Below are 9,918 nucleotides of genomic sequence, written 5' to 3'. Positions count from 1 at the left end.
TCGCGGAGGTCGGGGGGGAGAGAGAGTCGCGGAGGTCGGGGGGGAGAGAGAGTCCGCGGAGGTCGGGGGGGAGAGAGAGTCGCGGAGGTCGGGGGGGAGAGAGAGTCGCGGAGGTCGGGGGGGGGAGAGAGAGTCGCGGAGGTCGGGGGGGGAGAGAGTCGCGGAGGTCGGGGGGGAGAGAGAGTCGCGGAGGTCGGGGGGAGAGAGAGTCGCGGAGGTCGGGGGGGGAGAGAGAGTCGCGGAGGTCGGGGGGGAGAGAGAGTCGCGGAGGTCGGGGGGGAGAGAGAGTCGCGGAGGTCGGGGGGGAGAGAGAGTCGCGGAGGTCGGGGGGGGGAGAGAGAGTCGCGGAGGTCGGGGGGGGAGAGAGAGTCGCGGAGGTCGGGGGGGAGAGAGAGTCGCGGAGGTCGGGGGGGAGAGAGAGTCGCGGAGGTCGGGGGGGGGAGAGAGAGTCGCGGAGGTCGGGGGGGAGAGAGAGTCGCGGAGGTCGGGGGGGGAGAGAGAGTCGCGGAGGTCGGGGGGGGAGAGAGAGTCGCGGAGGTCGGGGGGGGAGAGAGAGTCGCGGAGGTCGGGGGGGGAGAGAGAGTCGCGGAGGTCGGGGGGGAGAGAGAGTCGCGGAGGTCGGGGGGGGAGAGAGAGTCGCGGAGGTCGGGGGGGGAGAGAGAGTCGCGGAGGTCGGGGGGGGAGAGAGAGTCGCGGAGGTCGGGGGGGGAGAGAGAGTCGCGGAGGTCGGGGGGGAGAGAGAGTCGCGGAGGTCGGGGGGGGAGAGAGAGTCGCGGAGGTCGGGGGGGAGAGAGAGTCGCGGAGGTCGGGGGGGGAGAGAGAGTCGCGGAGGTCGGGGGGGGAGAGAGAGTCGCGGAGGTCGGGGGGGGAGAGAGAGTCGCGGAGGTCGGGGGGGGAGAGAGAGTCGCGGAGGTCGGGGGGGGAGAGAGAGTCGCGGAGGTCGGGGGGGAGAGAGAGTCGCGGAGGTCGGGGGGGGAGAGAGAGTCGCGGAGGTCGGGGGGGAGAGAGAGTCGCGGAGGTCGGGGGGGGGAGAGAGAGTCGCGGAGGTCGGGGGGGGAGAGAGAGTCGCGGAGGTCGGGGGGGGAGAGAGAGTCGCGGAGGTCGGGGGGGAGAGAGAGTCGCGGAGGTCGGGGGGGGAGGAGAGAGTCGCGGAGGTCGGGGGGGAGAGAGAGTCGCGGAGGTCGGGGGGGGAGAGAGAGTCGCGGAGGTCGGGGGGGAGAGAGAGTCGCGGAGGTCGGGGGGGAGAGAGAGTCGCGGAGGTCGGGGGGGGAGAGAGAGTCGCGGAGGTCGGGGGGGAGGAGAGAGTCGCGGAGGTCGGGGGGGGGAGAGAGAGTCGCGGAGGTCGGGGGGGAGAGAGAGTCGCGGAGGTCGGGGGGGAGAGAGAGTCGCGGAGGTCGGGGGGGAGAGAGAGTCGCGGAGGTCGGGGGGGGAGGGGGGAGAGAGAGTCGCGGAGGTCGGGGGGGGGAGAGAGAGTCGCGGAGGTCGGGGGGGGAGAGAGAGTCGCGGAGGTCGGGGGGGGAGGAGAGAGTCGCGGAGGTCGGGGGGAGAGAGAGTCGCGGAGGTCGGGGGGGGAGAGAGTCGCGGAGGTCGGGGGGGAGAGAGAGTCGCGGAGGTCGGGGGGGAGAGAGAGTCGCGGAGGTCGGGGGGGGGAGAGAGAGTCGCGGAGGTCGGGGGGGGAGAGAGTCGCGGAGGTCGGGGGGGAGAGAGAGTCGCGGAGGTCGGGGGGGAGAGAGAGTCAGCGGAGGTCGGGGGGGGGAGAGAGAGTCGCGGAGGTCGGGGGGGGGAGAGAGAGTCGCGGAGGTCGGGGGGGAGAGAGAGTCGCGGAGGTCGGGGGGGGAGAGAGAGTCGCGGAGGTCGGGGGGGGAGAGAGAGTCGCGGAGGTCGGGGGGGAGAGAGTCGCGGAGGTCGGGGGGCGAGAGAGAGTCGCGGAGGTCGGGGGGGAGAGAGAGTCGCGGAGGTCGGGGGGGGAGAGAGAGTCGCGGAGGTCGGGGGGGGAGAGAGAGTCGCGGAGGTCGGGGGGGAGAGAGAGTCGCGGAGGTCGGGGGGGAGAGAGAGTCGCGGAGGTCGGGGGGGGAGAGAGAGTCGCGGAGGTCGGGGGGGGGAGAGAGAGTCGCGGAGGTCGGGGGGGGAGAGAGAGTCGCGGAGGTCGGGGGGGGAGAGAGAGTCGCGGAGGTCGGGGGGGAGAGAGAGTCGCGGAGGTCGGGGGGGGAGAGAGAGTCGCGGAGGTCGGGGGGGGAGAGAGAGTCGCGGAGGTCGGGGGGGGAAGAGAGTCGCGGAGGTCGGGGGGGAGAGAGAGTCGCGGAGGTCGGGGGGGGAGAGAGAGTCGCGGAGGTCGGGGGGGAGAGAGAGTCGCGGAGGTCGGGGGGAGAGAGAGTCGCGGAGGTCGGGGGGGGAGAGAGAGTCGCGGAGGTCGGGGGGGGAGAGAGAGTCGCGGAGGTCGGGGGGGGAGAGAGAGTCGCGGAGGTCGGGGGGGAGAGAGAGTCGCGGAGGTCGGGGGGGGAGAGAGAGTCGCGGAGGTCGGGGGGGAGAGAGAGTCGCGGAGGTCGGGGGGGAGAGAGAGTCGCGGGAGGTCGGGGGGGAGAGAGAGTCGCGGAGGTCGGGGGGGGAGAGAGAGTCGCGGAGGTCGGGGGGGGAGAGAGAGTCGCGGAGGTCGGGGGGGGAGAGAGAGTCGCGGAGGTCGGGGGAGAGGAGAGTCGCGGAGGTCGGGGGGGAGAGAGAGTCGCGGAGGTCGGGGGGGGAGAGAGTCGCGGAGGTCGGGGGGGGAGAGAGAGTCGCGGAGGTCGGGGGGGGAGAGAGAGTCGCGGAGGTCGGGGGGGAGAGAGTCGCGGAGGTCGGGGGGGGAGAGAGAGTCGCGGAGGTCGGGGGGGAGAGAGAGTCGCGGGGTCGGGGGGGAGAGAGAGTCGCGGAGGTCGGGGGGGAGAGAGAGTCGCGGAGGTCGGGGGGGAGAGAGTCGCGGAGGTCGGGGGGGGAAGAGTCGCGGAGGTCGGGGGGGGAGAGAGAGTCGCGGAGGTCGGGGGGGAGAGAGAGTCGCGGAGGTCGAGGGGGAGAGAGAGTCGCGGAGGTCGGGGGGGAGAGAGAGTCGCGGAGGTCGGGGGGGAGAGAGAGTCGCGGAGGTCGGGGGGGGAGAGAGAGTCGCGGAGGTCGGGGGGGGAGAGAGAGTCGCGGAGGTCGGGGGGGAAGAGAGTCGCGGAGGTCGGGTGGGAGAGAGAGTCGCGGAGGTTGGGGGGAGAGAGAGTCGCGGAGGTCGGGGGGGGAGAGAGAGTCGCGGAGGTCGGGGGGCGAGAGAGAGTCGCGGAGGTCGGGGGGGAGAGAGAGTCGCGGAGGTCGGGGGGGAGAGAGAGTCGCGGAGGTCGGGGGGGGAGAGAGAGTCGCGGAGGTCGGGGGGAGAGAGAGTCGGGAGGTCGGGGGGAGAGAGAGTCGCGGAGGTCGGGGGGGGGAGAGAGAGTCGCGGAGGTCGGGGGGGGGGAGAGAGAGTCGCGGAGGTCGGGGGGGGGGAGAGAGTCGCGGAGGTCGGGGGGGAGAGAGAGTCGCGGAGGTCGGGGGGGGAGAGAGAGTCGCGGAGGTCGGGGGGGGGGAGAGAGTCGCGGAGGTCGGGGGGGGAGAGAGAGTCGCGGAGGTCGAGGGGGAGAGAGAGTCGCGGAGGTCGGGGGGGAGAGAGAGTCGCGGAGGTCGGGGGGGGAGAGAGAGTCGCGGAGGTCGGGGGGGAGAGAGAGTCGCGGAGGTCGGGGGGGAGAGAGAGTCGCGGAGGTCGGGGGGGAGAGAGAGTCGCGGAGGTCGAGGGGGAGAGAGAGTCGCGGAGGTCGGGGGGGAGAGAGAGTCGCGGAGGTCGGGGGGGGAGAGAGAGTCGCGGAGGTCGGGGGGGGAGAGAGAGTCGCGGAGGTCGGGGGGGGAGAGAGAGTCGCGGAGGTCGGGGGGGGAGAGAGAGTCGCGGAGGTCGGGGGGGGAGAGAGAGTCGCGGAGGTCGGGGGGGAGAGAGGGGTCGTGGAGGTCGGGGGGGGAGAGAGTCGCGGAGGTCGGGGGCGAGAGAGAGTCGCGGAGGTCGGGGGGGAGAGAGAGTCACGGAGGTCGGGGGGGAGAGAGAGTCGCGGAGGTCGGGGGGGAAGAGAGAGTCGCGGAGGTCGGGGGGGAAGAGAGAGTCGCGGAGGTCGGGGGGGGAGAGAGTCGCGGAGGTCGGGGGGGGAGAGAGAGTCGCGGAGGTCGGGGGGGAGAGAGAGTCACGGAGGTCGGGGGGGGAGAGAGAGTCGCGGAGGTCGGGGGGGAGAGAGGGTCGCGGAGGTCGGGGGGGGAGAGAGAGTCGCGGAGGTCGGGGGGGAAGAGAGAGTCGCGGAGGTCGGGGGGGGGAGAGAGTCGCGGAGGTCGGGGGGAGAGAGAGTCGCGGAGGTCGGGGGGGAGAGAGAGTCGCGGAGGTCGGGGGGGGAGAGAGAGTCGCGGAGGTCGGGGGGGAGAGAGAGTCGCGGAGGTCAGGGGGAGAGAGAGTCGTTCGGGGGGGAGAGAGAGTCGCGGAGGTCGGGGGGGGAGAGAGAGTCGCGGAGGTCGGGGGGGAAGAGAGAGTCGCGGAGGTCGGGGGGGGAGAGAGAGTCGCGGAGGTCAGGGGGGGGAGAGAGAGTCGCGGAGGTCGGGGGGGGAGAGAGAGTCGCGGAGGTCGGGGGGGGAGAGAGAGTCGCGGAGGTCGGGGGGGAGAGAGAGTCGCGGAGGTCAGGGGGGGGAGGAAGAGTCGCGGAGGTCGGGGGGGAAGAGAGAGTCGCGGAGGTCGGGGGGGGAGAGAGAGTCGCGGAGGTCGAGGGGGAGAGAGAGTCGCGGAGGTCGGGGGGGAGAGAGAGTCGCGGAGGTCGGGGGGGGAGAGAGAGTCGCGGAGGTCGGGGGGGGAGAGAGAGTCGCGGAGGTCGGGGGGGAGAGAGAGTCGCGGAGGTCGGGGGGGAGAGAGAGTCGCGGAGGTCGGGGGGGGAGAGAGAGTCGCGGAGGTCGGGGGGGGAGAGAGAGTCGCGGAGGTCGAGGGGGAGAGAGAGTCGCGGAGGTCGGGGGGGAGAGAGAGTCGCGGAGGTCGAGGGGGAGAGAGAGTCGCGGAGGTCGGGGGGGAGAGAGAGTCGCGGAGGTCGGGGGGGGAGAGAGAGTCGCGGAGGTCGGGGGGGGAGAGAGAGTCGCGGAGGTCGGGGGGGGAGAGAGAGTCGCGGAGGTCGGGGGGGGAGAGAGAGTCGCGGAGGTCGGGGGGGGAGAGAGAGTCGCGGAGGTCGGGGGGGGGAGAGAGAGTCGCGGAGGTCGGGGGGGGTGAGAGAGTCGCGGAGGTCGGGGGGGGGGAGAGAGAGTCGCGGAGGTCGGGGGGGGAGAGAGGGTCGCGGAGGTCGGGGGGGGGAGAGAGTCGCGGAGGTCGGGGGCGAGAGAGAGTCGCGGAGGTCGGGGGGGAGAGAGAGTCACGGAGGTCGGGGGGGAGAGAGAGTCGCGGAGGTCGGGGGGGAAGAGAGAGTCGCGGAGGTCGGGGGGGAAGAGAGAGTCGCGGAGGTCGGGGGGGGGAGAGAGTCGCGGAGGTCGGGGGGGGAGAGAGAGTCGCGGAGGTCGGGGGGGAGAGAGAGTCGCGGAGGTCGGGGGGGGAGAGAGTCGCGGAGGTCGGGGGGGAGAGAGAGTCGCGGAGGTCGGGGGGGAGAGAGAGTCGCGGAGGTCGGGGGGGGAGAGAGTCGCGGAGGTCGGGGGGGGAGAGAGAGTCGCGGAGGTCGGGGGGGGAGAGAGAGTCGCGGAGGTCGGGGGGGAGAGAGAGTCGCGGAGGTCGGGGGGGGAGAGAGAGTCGCGGAGGTCGGGGGGGAGAGAGAGTCGCGGAGGTCGGGGGGGGAGAGAGAGTCGCGGAGGTCGGGGGGGAGAGAGAGTCACGGAGGTCGGGGGGGGAGAGAGAGTCGCGGAGGTCGGGGGGGAGAGAGAGTCACGGAGGTCGGGGGGGAGAGAGAGTCGCGGAGGTCGGGGGGGAGAGAGGGTCGCGGATGTCGGGGGGGGAGAGAGAGTCGCGGAGGTCAGGGGGGGGAGAGAGAGTCGCGGAGGTCGGGGGGGGAGAGAGAGTCGCGGAGGTCGGGGGGGGAGAGAGAGTCGCGGAGGTCGGGGGGGGAGAGAGAGTCGCGGAGGTCAGGGGGGGGAGGAAGAGTCGCGGAGGTCGGGGGGGAAGAGAGAGTCGCGGAGGTCGGGGGGGGAGAGAGAGTCGCGGAGGTCAGGGGGGGGAGAGAGAGTCGCGGAGGTCGGGGGGGGAGAGAGAGTCGCGGAGGTCAGGGGGGGGAGAGAGAGTCGCGGAGGTCGGGGGGGAGAGAGAGTCGCGGAGGTCGGGGGGGGAGAGAGAGTCGCGGAGGTCGGGGGGGGAGAGAGAGTCGCGGAGGTCGGGGGGGGGAGAGAGAGTCGCGGAGGTCGGGGGGGGGGAGAGAGAGTCGCGGAGGTCGGGGGGGGAGAGAGAGTCGCGGAGGTCGGGGGGAGAGAGTACGGAGAGAGAGCACGGAGAGAGAGCACGGAGAGAGAGTACGGGGAGAGAGTACGGAGAGAGAGCACGGAGAGAGAGTACGGAGAGAGAGCACGGAGAGAGAGCACTGAGAGAGAGCAGAATCCACTCGATGTTTCATGTTAAGGTCTGTATTCGATCTCAAAAAAGTGACTCGCATGATACATGAGATATATGGTAAAATCATGTTTTGGGGACGAAAATTTAGGGGTCGCATGATACGCGAGATCGCAGCATACGCGAGTATATACGGTAATTATGAAAATACACAAACTTTTATAAGAGCAGTAAAGTGTACAATTTGGGCATAAACTTCACATGGTTAATCTCTATTCTGCGCACTCCCAGTAGACAGCACTGAATTACCGTATGTTTCTGAAGCTGAATATCACCGCATAATCAGTGGACTTGTGCTGTTATACAACAGAACTAAACGTTGGCTAGAATCTGGGTGGAGAGAAACTTTCTGATCACTCGCCCATGGACTTCCTGTTTTTCCATATTTGACAGGGCAGCCTCGATATTTACTTTTTACGCCAAAAGTACTCTTGCAGTACACTACCTGACATATTTCCAAACTAAAATGACTAAAGCATTCAGAATAAAAGTTTAACTTTCAGTCAATGTTCAGATGATTATAAACTCACAGGATTTCTTATTCACGGAAGTGTCATGCAGCAGTTCTCGGTGGAAGAAATCCAAGATCTGATTCTCCTGTTATACAATCCTACAATTCAAAAAGAAAAGCAGGCAGACATTTACTACAAATAATCAAATCTCTGGGAGGGCGATTGGCGAAATACTAGATTCAGTCCAGACGTTCATAACTTAAAAACTCGGACAAAAATAAACAGGATATGAAACATGGACAGGAGACAAAAGATATATTAAATTATAGCTGTTGAGGTTGTTCATGTTAAAACAAATTCTCTCACTTACCAACAGCAAAACCTTGAGAAACAGAGGCATTGAACTCTAGTCCAATCTACTTCAGTAAGGATTTAATCTTGCCACTGGAAATAAACATCAGGAAGTATGAACATTTCATCATTATCAGCAGGAATTACAAACAGATGGAATTGCGAAATAGTTGTTTGCACTGTGAGCACTGGAAAATGTTCATCTTTCAAATTCTGCACCACTTTTGTTTGATGAAACTTACAAATTGGATGTTTTTTGACTCCAGACTGCTACAAAGAAAAAATTAAGAACTGCCTGGGACAAAAAAAATATTCTTAAGAGAAAATCACCAAATGTTATTGAGATATTGGCCGGGAAATTGGAACTGTTTGTGCTGGCTGTTAAGACTGGTCTGGAAGAAAAAATGGCAGCCACCTTAGTTCTGCCCTCTTCTGGTGTGTAACGCAGTGGCTGCCATTTTAGGCAGGTCGACAGCAGTGCTGTTGCCTGCTCTCGCTTCAGATATTATGAGCCAAATCGTGACATCAATCGGTGTGCAACTCTGCAATGACGCAGGACCTGGTATATAAAATATGTACAGCAGAACGTTTTTGAACCTACTCGAATTTTTATCCCAAAATCTATGCTGACACACCAGTGCTGCACTGTCAGAGATGCCGCCTTTCGGATGAAATGTTAAATTGAGGCCCCATCTGCTCTCTCAGGTGGATGTAAAAGATCCCATAGCATTACTTCAAAGAAGAGCAGTGGAATTCTCCTCAGAGTCCTGGCCACCATTTATCCTTCAACCAACATTACAAAAACAGATTATCTGATTGTCATCACATTGCTGTCTGTGGGAGCTTGCTGTGCTCAAATTGGTTGCTGCGTTCTCTATATGACAACAGTGTCTGCACTGCAAAGGTACTTTGGCTGTGAAGCATTTTGGGATGTCCTGAGGTCCTGAAAAGCACAATATAAATGCAAGTTATTTCTTTTTTTTCTTTTAGTACTGGGGGGCTTTCAGATAATTTTACTGTCTGAAACAGCCCATCCCAGAACTTCAGTTTAAATTTCTCCCATTGAACTTTCTGGCTAAATGATTGCTGGATAGAATGTTATACAGTTTGCACCACCAACTGGAGGTAATTTTTCACTTCTTTGACTGGGATCCCGTTGGGCGGGTTCTATAAAGTGCAGGCAATTCACTTCACCAGGTTACTGCCTGGGTGGCAATGCTGAAAATGACCTTCGCTCTTTCTTTCTTAGGATTCACATTAGCTATTTAAAAAGTAAATTAAATAACCCATTCAGTAAAACACAGAATCTGTCTCGCCACCTTCTTAAAGTATTTTCAAATGCTAAAAATCTTTTTGATCCAGTGGTTGTGTGCAGTTTTCCTGCGCAATGATGAGTTTTACCAGAGGCTCCATAATTGCACGGAAATTCTCTATCCCCTCTCTCTTTGCCCCTGAACAGCAAGTGAGAGGCTAGCTGCTTGGGAATAAGAGCTGTCTCCTGCACACTTGATTCATGACTCCTCTCAGGCACACATGCTTGGTAGCCCAACTGTGCTACAATCAGATCCACGGGTCAACTAAAGTATTGGAGTCCTCAAGCAACGGGCCCGCTGCCTGGACAGGCCTAGTGGCTTCCTCCGATTCAACCCAGAAAATTATGATACTGAATGCTGCATGACTTTGTTCCGTAATGAGGACAACACGTGAAACCACCATTGGATGAGGACATTCAACAAGATGAGGAAGGTGACGATGACATAGCAGATGACGAAGAAGCAGGAGAATTCCAACCGAAGCTGGCAGCAGAATTCTTCGGCAGCAAATTACTGAAGAGCACTTCAACTGAATAATTTTCGCCCTCTGCCTCAGCCCTTGCACCCTTCAGTAAACTACCCATGCCCAAAGACCAACATTGATATACAAAGCACCTGATATTGCAGTGTTACCAACTACTACAGGGACATTCTGCACAGTGGCACTAATTGGATAGGTCTTTCAAAGAGCCAGCACAGGCATGAGGGGCTGAATAGCCTCCTTCTGTATTGTTTGATGTTATGATTCTAAAATGAAATCAAAAAGCCTAATGAAATATTGACCTTTATCTCTGGCCGCTGGAATACAAAAGTGAGGAAGTAATTCTTTAGCTGTACAGAGCTTTAGTCAGACCCCATCTGGAGTATTGTATTCAGTTTTGGGCACTGAACCTCAGGAAAGATATTTGGCCTTGCAGGGGGTGTGATATATGTAGCACATAAATCACTGACTCCACACGGTCTGGTGTTGATCTAACTGCTGTGACCTTGGCCCTTTATTGAACAGCTCCAGAGTGCTCTACAGGTGTGGTGGGAAGCCTTTTATACTGCCTCGTGCAGGTACTTTCAGGTCTCCCACCACAGCGCCCTCTGTGGTGCACCATTGTACTTATCATACATTTGATGTACCAGAGCAATACACAACATCACTGCCCCCCCCAGTTTAAAAAGCCATTGCTTGAATTCCCTAAATCGAAAAATGCATTAGCCCATTGGTAAT

The 9,918-nt window shown here is 62.5% G+C and overlaps 1 protein-coding gene across 1 annotated transcript in view; it reads right to left on the bottom strand.

Annotated features, from left to right (window-relative positions):
• The window catches only part of LOC139246533 (toll-like receptor 2), a 38,888-nt gene extending 31,436 nt beyond the window's left edge, over positions 1 to 7,452 (bottom strand). Inside the window, exons 1-2 of the mRNA XM_070871420.1 lie at positions 7,406 to 7,452; positions 7,114 to 7,193 (exon numbers count right to left, since the gene is read on the bottom strand). The gene's annotated coding sequence lies outside the window, so the exon portion shown is untranslated. The remainder of the gene's footprint in view (positions 1 to 7,113; positions 7,194 to 7,405) is intronic.
• Positions 7,453 to 9,918: the final 2,466 nt, after the last annotated feature.

The sequence above is a fragment of the Pristiophorus japonicus genome, chromosome 2, assembly GCF_044704955.1.
Source record: "Pristiophorus japonicus isolate sPriJap1 chromosome 2, sPriJap1.hap1, whole genome shotgun sequence".
Taxonomy (NCBI): Eukaryota; Metazoa; Chordata; class Chondrichthyes; family Pristiophoridae; genus Pristiophorus; species Pristiophorus japonicus.
This window is presented reverse-complemented; position numbering and strand designations above follow the sequence as displayed.